The sequence below is a fragment of the Pteropus medius genome, unplaced genomic scaffold (genome assembly GCF_902729225.1).
Source record: "Pteropus medius unplaced genomic scaffold, Ma_sr-lr_union100, whole genome shotgun sequence".
In the NCBI taxonomy this organism is placed as follows: Eukaryota; Metazoa; Chordata; class Mammalia; order Chiroptera; family Pteropodidae; genus Pteropus; species Pteropus medius.
Genome location: NW_024340698.1, coordinates 4,439,169 through 4,447,861, shown reverse-complemented (window position 1 = coordinate 4,447,861; position 8,693 = coordinate 4,439,169). Strand labels below are relative to the sequence as shown.

Below are 8,693 nucleotides of genomic sequence, written 5' to 3'. Positions count from 1 at the left end.
AGATAAGTGAAACCATATATTTGTCCTTTTGTGCCTGGTTTATTTCACTTAGCATAATGTATTCAAGTTTCATCTATGTTGTAGCATGTGTCAGAATTTCTTTCTTTTTTAAAACTGATTAATATTCCATTTTATGTATATACCACATTTCGTTTATCTATATATTTATTGTTGAACACTGAGTTGCCCTACCTTTCAGCTATTGTGAATAATGCTACTTCTACCTTTTGACTATTGTGAATAATGATTGTACAAATATCTGTTTGAGTCCCTGATTTCAAGTCTTTTGGGTTATACTCAGAAATGGAATTATTCGATTGTATTGTAATTCTATTTTTAATTTTTTGAGGAATTGTCATACTGTCTTCCTCAATTACTTCACTATTTTACATTCCCACCAACAATTCATAAGATTTCAATTGAACATAGGGGTACATAAAATATTTTTAATGATCAATCAGTTGACATTACAACTAGGCCTTCCTTCAATTTTGTTGAACACAAAGAATTGGATACCATCTACTTACAAGGAGATTTGTTACCTAGTCTTGATTAGAGTCATCCACTTTTTTAAGCACAGTATATCAAATTACCTCTTTTTTTGTTTTCCCAGAGGTGTTTGCACTCCCTGGGGGATGCATCATAGTGAGAGTTAGGATGGATGAAATTTAGCCTTTCTTTAGTAAAGTGTGAAAAGGTTGGCAGTGAAATGAGAGGTAGAAAAGTAAAACGTGCTTGCTGCCCCCACCATGGACACTTTTTTAAGCAGATAAGTTTTAGGAGAAAAGTATATATTGAAATTAAGAATATGGAACTTGGTTCTCTTAAAATTTTATAGAAAATCTTCATGTACTTCCAGGAAAATACAGACCTTAGTTTGAAGCCGATGATGTTTATTTAAAGAAGGAGCAAGTCAAACTGATCCTAAGTCTGTGCTTCTTAAAATGAAATGTGCACAAGAATCACTTAGGTGGGAGACTTGTTAAGACACAGATTGTTTGGTCCTGCCAATAGAGTTTCCAATTCAGTAGGTCTAAGGTGGGGCCCCAAAATTTGCATCATCCATAAGCTCCTAGGAGATAATGGTGTTGGTCCAGGCATCACACACTGCTCTAAGAGATTCTCCCACACTCTAGACAATGAGTTTATGCACTTTAATTTACGGCTGCACTGTTTGGAAACTGTAGGGGAGAAATTCAGCCTGTAATATTACTTGTGTCCTTATCTTATACTCTCATCTCCCATTGAAAGGTTTTATCATCCATTGTAGATCCTCGATGTCTATTTGTAGAAAGAAATACTACAGTGTCTTCTCATGAAAAGATGTGACTGATAGATTTATTAGTATTTCCAACAAGAAAATTAGACATTGATTATTAGGGTCACAGCATGTATTGCGTATCCTTTGGAGACAAATTGAGACATAATCAAGGAGAACATAAAAGAGGATAATGAGCTATAAGATGTCATCCAAACCTAATATTAACCTTTAAGCAATAGCATTGTATTAACTGAATTCGCCCTCTTTTTCTGTGACCCTGAAGCAAATGGGTATACATATAGATGTAATGAGAGTATTATTTAAAAATTTTCAAATCTATTAATGATATAGGTGTGTAAGTGTGCAGAGGACAAAAAAGAATCAAACACATGCCTTATCATCAATAAACTCTCAGTCTAGTAGGAAAGAGCAAATTTAAACAAAAATACCTAGGTAAAATACCATAAAATAGAGAAGTAAACAATTCTGGGATTTCACAGTACAGAAGTATTACCTTCAAGTCAGATTTTGGAGAAGGTGAAATAGTCAAGAAAACTGTGTAAGCAATGCCATTTGAGGCAAGCCATGGAGCATAGGTAGAAGCTGACTCTGGAGAACTGGGATAAAGAGTGGGGACAGAATTTCGGGTTGAAGAAACAAAGAATAAGAACAAAGTCAGTAAGGCAGGGAATCTTAAGAATTGGGTGAGGAGCTGATAGAGGTTCCACATGATTGGAGGACATAGTGCATGAGATGAAAAGGGGTCAAGGACAAGAGCAGATCGTGGCAGGCTTGAATGAGAGACAGCTAAGGAATTTTAACTTTATTCTGTAACCAGTGGGCCACCATAGATGGTGTTTGAGCAAAGAATGTAATAATCAGAGATGTGCTTTAGGGTTCATTTGAAAGTAATGTGTAGGATAGATGAGAAGGGATAGAGCCCAGAGGCAGGGATACCGATTATAGTAGTCTATGGGGAGAGAGAGGAAAGGACAGATAATGCAGGGTTAGAATAGACAAAATTTAGTGGTTAAGTGGATGTGACAGGCAGAGGAAAAAGAGGAATCAAATATAATGTTGAGGTTTTAGATCTGAGTGATTGGGTAAATAGCTGTCAGAAATGGGATAGTGGAGGAGCAGGGTGTGGTGGAGTTTGAAGAAAGATATACTGATTTTGAAGTTCCAGCACATCATCCTTTTGGATGCCTCATAGGCAGTTAGACAGAAGTTAGGCTCAGGAGAGACACAAAGTTGCAGATGAAGATCTCAGACATTTCTATAGAGATAACTGAAGGGGGATTATTAGATGGGGGAATAGGATGGATTGTTGTGGTGCAAACGGTACAAAGGGAAGATGTAGGCATGAGCATCAAGGGAAGACCTTTGAAAGACTCTTTGTACTTAGTCAGTATGCATACTTTGAGTAAGGCTACATACTTAGTGGGCAAGAGGAGGGAAATAAACAGAGATGGGAACAAGAAAGGAGTAATAGAGAGGTGGGAAAATAAAGTGCTGTGCAATTGCAGTGAAGAGAGCATTTCAAGCTGAGAATCTGGCATAGATGAGAGTCTCCAGAAAGGTCAGAAAGGATGAAACATATAAAGATTTCATGGGATTTGGCAATAAAGTTTCAAGTGATTTCTGTGTGGCAGAAAGACTTCTAAGATGCCCGCCCCCCAATGATCCTGGCCTGCAGTTATTCATGTCCTTGTGTAACCCCTTACCTTTTAGTGTGGGCTAGACCAAGTGACTTGCTTCTAACAAATAGCATATAGCAAAAGTGATGGGATATTATTCCTAAGATTAAGTTTTAAAAGACTGTGACTTCCATCTTACTCACATTTTTTCTTGCTTGCCCTCTCACTTTTTCACTCTGATAAATCCAACTGCCATGTTGTGAGCTGCCCAGAGGAGGCCATGTGTTAAAGAACCAGGGATGACCTCTGGCCAACGACCAACAAGAAACTGAGGCCCGCAGCTCAGCCGCCCATGAATAATTGACTCCTGCCAACAACTACATGACTGAGCTTGGAAACAAATGCTTCCCCAGTCAAGCTTTGAGATAAGTGCGGCCCCAGCTGACATCTTAATTGCAGTCTGTGAGAGAACCTAAGCAAGAGGCTTCGTTCATGCCATGCCAATTTCCTGACCCATGGATGCTGAGATAATAAATGTATGTTGTCTTAAGTCACTAAATTTTGGGGCAATTTGTTATGCAACTATAGATAACTGACACTACATTTTGAGTAGAGTGGTGATAGCAGGAACCAAATTACACAAAATTAAGGAAATGCAAGCAAGAATTATATAAAACTCTTCTAAGAAGTGTGATGGTGAAAGTAAGGATGAAAGCAATATTTATTGCCCCCAGATAATTTTCAAATGGATATAATTAATTAAAATATTATTTAGAGCTATTAAGATTACACAGACTTACTGTAGCCTCAGGACTATTTGAAGTGGCATTACTTAAGCATTCAGATATTTATAAGTCTTTATTGAGTTAGTTCTTGCTGAGAACCTACAAAGAAATAATAATCATAACACTTTATACTTGGATATCAATGTACACCTTCTCATGTGTTATCCTGAGAATGCTCACTCCCTGTGATGTAGGCATGGCAGGCACTAAAAATCGAGATTCACTGGTGTTATTATCTTTCTATCTTTGTCATTTGGTGGACTTGGTTCCTGCATCACAACACTTACTGTTGGCATAATAAAAACTGAGCTAGACAGATGTGACCATAAAGTACAAATCTGGTTCCATCAACTTTGCATGGCAAAGGTACATGGACTTTGTGTGAGGGTGTGTAGTTGTGGCAGGGAAAAGAGTGTCCCAGTGCAGCATGAAAACATCCTTACAAGCAAACATATTGATAGTTGCATATTGTCATGCTCATGAGAATTAAACTCTGCTTGATTATACAATTCACCACCACCACCACCACCCACCTGCCAGCATAGAGGCTGCAACTATTGCTTTTACCAAAGGACTGACATTAACGGAAACTTTATCATTTTTATGGGCAGAACACTTAATACCATCAATATCTCTTCCAACTTTGGAAAGTAAACTCTCTCAAGATCTCTGTATTTGGGTGACATCTGCAAAGGGCTACAATGGAGCTTACCCAATTGTGGGCACACTTTGGCATGTGCCCTCAAAGCTTGACTTTCAGTCTTCCTAATTGTCCCAGTAAATTACTCAGCATGCAATTCCTCAGGCAACTAAGTGTTCCAGAAAAGCTGTGCAGAAGCTGCCAGTCAGTTCATCCCTCCCAACCCATCCTGCTGTGCTTCAGACAGTGACTTTTGATCTGAATCACTTGGGAGGGCAAAAAACAAAACTCAAGGCTGTGTCCAGTAGCTTCGGGCCAACATCGCACTCATGAATGTGCTGGAATTCACAGCATCTCGACTCAGTTTGGTCATCCTAGGAGTACATAAGCAAATGAAACAGGTGTTAATTCATGTCATCCTGATTACTGGAAAACATTTTCGTCTTCATAATGATGGTGATAAAAATATATTTAATGTTTTGATTTTTTTCCATTTCTTTCATTTTGATCTTTTTATAGTTAAAAATCATTTTCTCTACTCAGTGCTAGGGTTTTTAAAATGCTGCTTCCAAAGAGATGAAAATGAGTCGATTTGTCACCAAAACCTATTTTCGCAGATAAGTCTTCACATTTGTAAGCAATTATAGTAGTGATAAAGACATTTCCACCTCTGTTTTGGCTTTTCTAGATCTGTAATATGTAACTAATAATTTATTTTAAAATAATTTGTCTTCTTGGTAATGAGAGAGGTTTCATTTCCTCACCATAACCTCACACTATGCACTGAAGAGGGAAAAAAGAATAAAGACATCTGAGGTTTTATTTGTAGGATACGGCATTACTAATTTATCGCTATTATATTTGTTTACATTGATAGTTCCTCCCATCTTCTGTTTCAATATTGTAAGTATTGTCATCTTTTACTTATGTACTATTTAACAGACCCTGATATAACATATACTCTACCAGTTACTGTTCTAAGCACTTAACAAATATGAACTCAGTCTTCCAAACAACCTCATGAGGCAGGTACCATTATTATCATTATCCCTATTTCAGAGACAAAGAAACTGAGATACAGAGAGGTGAAGGAAGTTGCCCAAGGTTACACAGCTAGGCATGATAGAGCTGAGATTTGTCCTCAGGAAATCCATGCTCATAACTACTGCATTCTGCTGTATCTGTGAGTTACTTTATTAGTTTTGCTTCTTAAGGTTTTCAAAGTGCTATTTTAAGTCACATAAAACTGCCAACCACCAAGTATGCCAGAACACTGAGTAAATAGAAATGAGAACAACATAATCTGTTCTTGGTAAATGACTTTCAGCCAAAGACTGGTCCCCCAGGGGCCAGAGAGATGTTTCCTATGAGACTCTGGCTCCTTGGACACTCATTGAGGGGTGTTCCAATGCCTTCTTTTTCCATCTAGTGAACTTTTACTCACCCATCAGGACCTAGTTCAAATGTTCCCTACTTTGAGGCATAGCCCTGAAAGCAGGACAAATTTATGGTGGATGTGCCAGAGGGCAGTATAGGAGAATCCTCTGAGGGGAACTTTGCCAAAGGCTGGGCTTTAACAAGCTCCCAGTGATCTGGAAATAATTGTAAACATTATTAGAGTGCTTACTTTATGCTGGCTTAATCTTCACAACAACGCTGTGATATGAGTATTCTTATTATCACTGTTTTACAAATGAAGAAACTGAGTCACAGGGTAAGTAGCTTGTCTGAGATCACACATTTGCTAAATAGTAGACCCGTGGTTCAAACGAACATGGGCAGTTTGACTCTAGTTACCATGCACTTAACCACACCACAGGATACTATCTGTGTGGGAAAGCTAGCTCCATCTAAAGGGCTAACGCAAATATTAGAAAGAAGGCTTGAGAACCAATGATGATGTAGGACTCTGAGCAGAACCATCCGTCTATCATCTCTGCAGAGGCTTTTGCAGTTTCTCATGGGAGAGTCCCATGGCCAGTTTTGCCTGAGATTATAAGCATGGGGGATTGAGGCATTTTTGGGAGATAAAGCAAATAATTTACCTATGTATTTATTTATTACTAAAAGTTTAGAACATTTATTCATTCAGCAATTCTTCATGGAGTGCCTACAATGTGCCAAGAAATTTTGTAGCCCTGGGGGCATGGTAGTGAATAAAAGTGGGTAAAATCCCTGCTTTTGTTTTTGCTCTGAATTTTTATATTTTGTTCCAACTACCCCAATCTCTAAATGTACCAAAACATGATAATTTTATGAACAAATAAAACGAACACATACACATATTTATCATTCACACACCATTTACCATGTCTGATCTCAGACAAGCTACTTACCCTATGACTCTCAGTTTTCTATTTGTAATAGAGATAGTAAAAATACCCATATCATAAGGTTGTTGTGAGGATTAAGCTAGCATATAGTAACCACTCTAAAAATGTTTGCAATTATTTCCAGATCACATTTTCAACAAGGCACAGTTTGGTGCGAGCAGTGTGGTGTTGGCCTTTAGATTCCATTTCCTCTCTGATTGTGAGGGCTTGGCAAGTTCTGTGAGCTCCTCAGTTTTCTCATCCATAAAATAATAGGGTGGTGCCTTCTAGCTCTAGCATCATATTTTATCCTGAGAAGCTTTGTATTACTTAGCTATACAATGGTGATAATAATGCTTTGGTCCCTTTTTCTGCCCCAGTTCTCTCCTAACTTCTAAAGCAGATGTGAGCCTCCTATAAGTGGGTGTGGGGATTTCAGTGTCTATTTCTGCACACTTTTCTTCTTTTCCTAGAACCTGTCCACCCACCCTCTCCAATACATAGACCAAATATCTGTAACTCCACCTCTCAGGCAATTAATTGTAAATACAGTGTACACCCTTCCTCAGATAATCACCTGAAAGCTCTCATTTCCATAGCACTTCCTCTTCCTTTAAACATCCTCATGACTCAACAGGATGACTCCTGAGCAGTTGTAGTCCCATCTCTCTGGTTTCCATCAGCTAGCTGAGAGGCGAGATCACTGTGACCACCCCAGGGAAGGACCCTTTGCCCTAAATATCTCTTAAAAGTAATATGTATAGTACACAATGCAAAAACATGTATTTCAAAAAATTTCAAACTTCCTCTTTGCTGCATCTACTGTGAGGATGAAGATCACTTTCAGCAATCAAACTGTGACATTCCAGAAAATGAGGACATCACTTTGAAGGGATGTGCAGTTATTGTGAAGGGCCCCAGAGGCACCCTGCGGGGCTTCAATCACATCAATGTAGAACTCAGTCTCCTTGGAAAGAAAAAGAATAGTCTCCGGGTTGACAAATGGTGGGGAAATAGAAAGAAACTAGCCACTACTGTTTGCACTATCTATAGTCATGTACAGAACATGATCAAGGGTGTAACAACACTGGTTTTGGTTACAAGATGAGGCCTGTGTATGCTAACTTCCCCATCAATGTCTTTATTCAGGAGAATGGTTTTCTTGTTGGAATTCAAAATTACTTGGGTGAAAAATGTATCCACAGGATTCAGATGAGGTCAGATGTTGCTTGTTCAGTATCTCAAGCCCAGAAAGATGAATTAATTCTTGAAGGAAACAGCATAGAACTTGTATCAAACTCAGCTGCTTTGATTCAACAAGCTACAACAGTTAAAAACAAGGATATCAGAAAATTTTTGGATGGTACCTATGTTTCTGAAAAAGGAACAGTTCAGCAGACTGTTCAATAAGGTCTAAGTTGTCTAGCTACAGAAATTCCAAGATGTCAGATGATTCCTTAGACTTATTTGTGATATTTTAAAGATGCAATAAAAGTTGTGTATTAATTTTGAATAAAAGTTCAAACTCACAGAAAAGTTACAAGAATAGTATCTATATGTTTCCTCCCAGAACCATTTGATAGTAAGCTGTCAACCAGATGCCCTATAACCCTTGAAGGCTTTGGTGCATATTTCCCGCAAAGAAGGTCATTCTCCCACATAATCACAATACAGCCACTAAAACCAGGATGCTAACACTGATACATCACCACTATCTAATCCTCAAACTCCATTCAAGTTTCTCCAAATAAAGTTCTTTATAGCTAAAGGATCCAATCCAGGATCACAACTTGCATTTTATTTTTCTGTCTCTTTAGTCTCCTTCAGTCTTTCTTTGTTTTTCATAATCTCTACACTTTTGAAGAGTACAGGCCATTTCTTTTTTGTAGACTGTTCCCTAATTTAGGTTTGTCTGATGTTTCCTTATTATTAGGTTCAAGTTATGCATCTTTTGCAGGAATAGCACAGAAATGATGCTGTGTTCTCATTGCATCCTATCAGGTGACCAGTGATTTCAGTTTGTCCCATTACTAATGATGTTCACTTTGATCACTTCAT

General features: G+C 38.1%; 1 pseudogene; it reads left to right on the top strand.

Annotated features, from left to right (window-relative positions):
- Positions 1-7,465: 7,465 nt before the first annotated feature.
- LOC120612190 (60S ribosomal protein L9-like) lies at positions 7,466-8,045 on the top strand (annotated as a pseudogene).
- Positions 8,046-8,693: the final 648 nt, after the last annotated feature.